General features: G+C 42.9%; 1 pseudogene; it reads right to left on the bottom strand.

Annotated features, from left to right (window-relative positions):
- Positions 1-380: 380 nt before the first annotated feature.
- On the bottom strand, positions 381-545 carry LOC114201979 (U4 spliceosomal RNA; annotated as a pseudogene).
- Positions 546-5,757: the final 5,212 nt, after the last annotated feature.

Raw genomic sequence — 5,757 nt, 5'->3', positions numbered from 1 at the left:
TTTTAGGTAGAAGACACAGCACAAGGTGGCCCAAGAGGGAGTGTGAGGGGCAGAGAGAATGAGAGGAAGCCTGGAGCAAACCAAGAGGTAGAGAGGAGCCGGCTTACACAGAACTGTGAAGTCCATGTTGGCAATTTGGTGTTCATCTTCAGAGCACCAGGAAGCCATTTTTTAGTTGTATATGAGGGGGTTAATGACATGAAATATTACTTTGAAGATATCGCTCTGCCTTCTGATTCTTTCCTGGGGCCTTTTGTTGGCCAGGGTGTGCACAGTGCCCATCACAAAGAGTAGAGCGTACGTAACGCTGAGTACCCAAGCAGTGCCAGGGGCAGCGGCAGAAGCAGAAGGAGGTGGTCGTGGTGGTGGAAAGTGAACTGCTTCTGATTTGCAGGAAGTTTTCTTTCTTTCTCATGAACACAAACAGCCTTTTGAATACTTTTGAAAATATTATTGGGAAAAGTTTTCAATTAGCAATAATCGCGCCTCGGATAAATCTCGGATAAAGCCACATTATGGCTACGATACTGCCACTGCGCAAAGCTACTTTTGAAAATATTATTATGCTTATTTTTTAAGTCTTTTCCTGGTTGCTCTATTAGCTCTGTTTCCTTGTGTGTTCATTCTTTTTATTGCATTTCCAGTTTCATGGTGTGTTTCCTCAAATACAGGGTGATTCTCTGTATTCTGTGTTTTTAAGGATGCTTACTTGTGGATGCAGCTTGCTGACAACAACTCTGGGGGAGAAGGCAGTATTTTTATGTCAGAGAAGTTGTGCTGGTAGGTTACAGATACAGGGTTTATTAGCTATCAGGGCACTTACTGACCTCTCCATCCCGAGCCCACAGTGTCTGTTACATCCAGTTGTCTGTTGCTCAGCCCAAGCTGAACCTGGCCAAGCCGCTCTAAGAGCAATGCCCTAACGAATCTCCCAGTAATTCTCCCTGGAGCCTCTCCTGGCACCTTTTATCCCCCTTGGGGATATACATCCTCCACTTCTGCAGAAGTTCTCTCGTGCACCTATTTTGGGTAAGGTTCCCTCTAAACTCATTACTCTATAAATGTAATGCTGTCTGCTTTCCCTCCTTGGTGAATTTCTCAGTTTCTAGTGTGCTGATGACACTTTCCCACTGTCCAGTGCATTGATAGCTTAGTGAAGTACTGTTAATCTTTGAACAACACCGGTTTGAACTGTGTGGGTCCACTTACATGCGGATTTTTAAAAAAGATTTTATTTATTTATTTGAGAGAGAGAGAGAGAGAGCACAGGTGGGTGGAGGGGCAGAGGGAGAGGCAGACTCCCTGCTGAGCGGGGAGCCCAAGGCGGGACTTGATCCCAGGATCCTGGGATCATGACCTGAGCTGAAAGCAGACACTTAACCAACTGAGCTGCCCAGGCATCCCGTGGATTTATATATATATATATATATATATATATATATACACACACATATATATATAGTACAGTAAATGTCTTATCTCTTCCTTATGATTTTTTATTTTTTTTAAGATTTTATTTTTAAGTAAGCTCTACATCCAACATGGGGCTCGAACTCACAACCTGCTATCGAGTCGCATGCTCTCCTGACTAGCCAGCCAGGCACCACTTCCTTATGATTTTCTTACTAACATTTTTTTTAAAGATTTTATTTATTTATTTGACAGAGAGAGACACAGCGAGAGAGGGAACACAAGCAGGGGGAGTGGGAGAGGGAGAAGCAGGCTTCCTGCTGAGCAGGGAGCCCGATGCGGGGCTCGATCCCAGGACCCTGGGACCATGACCTGAGCCGGAGGCAGACGCTTAACAACTGAGTTTGCCCAGGCGCCCGTTATTTACTTTATTGTAAGAATACAGTATATCACCCAAATGAGAACATATAAACACATATTTTGTATGTTATATATATCATACCTAAAATTTAAAAACATAGGTTATAATAAATATACAACACACAAAATATGTGTTTATATGTGACTATTTAAATTATCAGTAAGACTTCCTGTTGAGAGTAGGATATCAGTGCGGCTCCTGGCTGGCTCAGTTGGTAGAGCATGCAACTCTTGATCTCAGGGTTGTAAGTGTGAATCCCAAGTTTGGTGTAGAGATTACTTAAAAATAAAATCAGCAGGGGGGTGGGTTCTGGGGGGGCTCAGTTGGTTAATCGTCCAACTCTTGATCTCTGCTCAGGTTGTGATCTCAGGGTCGTGAGATTGAGCCCCACGTCGGGCTCCACTCTCAGTGTGGAGTTTGCTTCAGACTCTCTCTCCCTCTCCATCTGTCCCTCCCCACCGTGCTCTTTCTCTCTCTCAAATAAATAATCTACCAAAAAAAAAAAAAAAAAGAGTGGCACACTCTGCAGGAGATTGAATGGCACCAAAAGGAAACGTTCTGCTAAACATAAGTCCCACAGGAATGATATTAGTGTGCTTTTATAGATGAGGTTTCTTTGCAACATTTCACTTTAATATTTTCCAGGATAAAGCTGTTTCTTCTATGTCAACACCCTGAGAATATAGGCTCACAATGAAGAATTTGGGCAGCTGTTTGAACAGATTTGATGATCTTTTGAGAGAGAGGGGAGGAAAAAACTCATTTACCTGCATTAGGCACACACACACCAAGTCTTTTGTGTCATCAAGAATATAACTCAGTCTTCTCTTTTTAAAAAGATTTTATTTATTTATTTGACAGAGAGAGCAAGAGAGCACAAGCAGGGGGAGCAGCAGAGGGAGAGGGAGAAGCAGGCTCCCCGCTGAGCAGGGAGCTGGATTAGGGGCTCGATCCCAGGACCCTGAGATCATGACCTGAGCCAAAAGCAGACGCTTAACTGACAGAGCCACCCAGCCACCGCTATAACCCAATCTCTTAAAATGCATGTAGTGTAACTAGTTTACCCTCTTCCCATGTGGTACCTGAAGCATTTTGTCCCGTATTTTTAGCCTAAATGAATCCTTGCAATCTAAGGGACTATGACTAGGTCAACCATATAATTTATCACCCAAATGAGAATACTTTGAGAATAAAACTAGCTGCTGTTTGTAATTACCCCCAGAAAACGGGCAAAAACTGGGACTTTTTCAGACAAACCAGGATGTTCAGTCACCCTGAATGAGGCCCAGGGCCTTTCCAGCCTCTGATGAGGAGTCTAGCATGCATATTACATATTCTTTCTCCAACCGCCTTTCCACCAGTATCAGCAGGTAGATGAATGGAAATCGGACATCTATGTACAGGGCTGAGTCAGGAAACAGGAAAATGTCCCGCCAGTCAGAGGCCTGTTGCCTCTCATGGGGGAATGTTTTTATAATAGGAATTATCTACTTATTTATACAAAAGAATGTCGAATGGGAAAATTGCCACTCTCCTTTCAGCCATATCTCAGGGTTGTAACGTGGAGATAGCTTTATCATCTTTCATTCCTTTGTATTCATGTAAAGTGTTCTCATGCATCATCTCATTGCATCCTTGAAATAAATTCTGCCAGGCAGGTGTTATTATTACATTTCCAATTTACTGAGAAAACAAGGTGCAGAGAAGTAAGTTAAAAAAAAAAAAAATCTCGGGCCCCTGGGTGGCTCAGTTGTTAAGCGTCTGCCTTCGGCTCAGGTCATGATCCCAGGGTCCTGGGATGGAGCCCCGCATCGGGCTCCCTGCTCAGCGGGGAGCCTGCTTCTCCCTCTCCCTCTGCCCCTCCCCCCTGCTTGAGCACGAGCGCCCTCTCTCTTTCTCTCTCTGAAAAAGAAAAACAAACAAACAAAAAAACCCCCAAACGAACAAAGAAAAAAAGAGACCAAAAAAACCCACCCCAAAACACCAGACTCTTAAATACAAAGAACAAACTGGTGGTCACCAGAGGAGAGGTGGGTAGGGGGATGAATGAAATAGGTGAAGGGGATTAAGAGTACACTTACCATGATGAGCACTGAGTAGTGTATAGAATTGTTGAATCACTCTATTGTACACCTGAAACGAATATAACACTGTATCTCAGTTATATTGGAATTTTAAAATTTTAAAACAATTTTTTAATTAAAAAAAAAGTCAAATAGTGCTCTGAGATTATAGGGAAAAAATAGCAGTCCAGCTTCCTACAAGCAATGCTTTCAACTCTTTAAGGTGTTTCTTCTGATATTTATCTCCATGTTTCTTTTTTATTTTTTTAAGTAATCTCTACCTCCATCATGGGGCTCAAACTCATGACCCTGAGATCAAGAGTCGCACGCTCTGCCAACTGAGCCAGCCAGGAGTCCCTATCTCCGTATTTCTAAATAATGTTCTTTCATTTCTACTTCTTCCTTATTTTAAATATTCTTTACTGACTTCTGATGGAACATAAGAAATGAGCACTCTTACAAAAATACCCACTCATCTCCCCGTCTCCCCCCACACTTGCCTCCTCCACAATGTGTTATAATTTCTGGTGAAACTGATATTTAGTATTGATATTACTAGGATGATGTAAATACCGTTCGCTGATGAGCTATGTAGTGTAGTACAATTATATTCCCTTTTTATACATTTTGTTCTTCTAGGAGTTAGTAATTGGCCCACCCCTTCATTTGCTTCATTTTCTACGTACTGTTACTAAATCTTCCTGAGCTTTCCCATAGAGTGGAAGAATGCCCCCAATGTGGACAAATGCATCAAACTGCTGACTCCATTTATTTTCCCCTTGGCGCTCCTGTAGCTTTCAATCCTCATGCCCAGTCTGGCCAACCTGGCCTCCAGGCCTCTCGCACATGGCCATGCTAGGATTTCCTCCACCATCAGCCTGTAAATGCTTGACACCTCTCTCCCGCACTGGCTTCCTTGTTTCCCAGGTCCTCTTTCTGTTTCTTTTTGTTTGTTTGTTTATTTTCCCCCCATTTCCTAATTTTGATGTTGCATATCCTTCAGCAGCATCCTGAGAAAAAATGGACAAAAAGTAAAATTTTGAAACTTTGCTTGTCTGAAAATGTCTTTATTTTACTCTATTGATTAATCATTTAGCTGGATAGAGAATTCTGACCTGGAAATCAATTTCCCTTCAAATTTTGAAGGCTTTGCTCCATTTTCTTCTAGCATCCAATGTGGCTGTTGATAAATTCAATGCCATGCTGATTGCTCATTCTTTGTAAGCAATCTATCCTTTTCTTTCAGGAAGCTTTTTTTTTTCAATTTTATTTATTTATTTGAGAGAGAGAGAATGAGAGACAGAGAGCATGAGCGGGAAGAGGGTCAGAGGGAGAAGCAGACTCCCCGAAGAGCAGGGAGCCCCATGTGGGACTCGATCCCAGGACTCGAGGATTATGACCTGAGCCGAAGGCTGTCGCTTAACCAACTGAACCACCCAGGCGCCCTCTCAGGAAGCTTTTATTTCTTTTTTAATTTAAAAAAATTTTTTTAAAAGATTTTATTAGGGAGGTAGAGTGCACGCATAAGCGGGGGGGAGGGTCAGAAGGAGAAGCAGACTCCCCGCTGAGCACAGAGCTCAACATGGGGCTCAATCCTGGGACCCCGAGATCATGACCTGAGCCAAAGGTAGATGCTTAAGCGACGGAGCCACCAGGAGCCCCTCAGGAAGCTTTTAGAATCTTGTACCAGAGTACTGTCAGGAGCATTATGTATTCTGCGCATGACAGGAATTTAATATAGAACTAGAAACTTCCATGAGTGTTGGAAGAGCCGAAGGAGCAGAGGTCATGGGAGCTGTCTCCAAGTTCAAAGGAGCTATGCTAAAGATTTCAGCCTGAAGCATTGAGGTTCTTCAGAATCTC

This window comes from Eumetopias jubatus, unplaced genomic scaffold, assembly GCF_037043125.1.
Source record: "Eumetopias jubatus isolate StellerSeaLion01/CBP00866 unplaced genomic scaffold, mEumJub1_p1.0 scaffold_16, whole genome shotgun sequence".
Lineage (NCBI taxonomy): Eukaryota > Metazoa > Chordata > Mammalia > Carnivora > Otariidae > Eumetopias > Eumetopias jubatus.
This window is presented reverse-complemented; position numbering and strand designations above follow the sequence as displayed.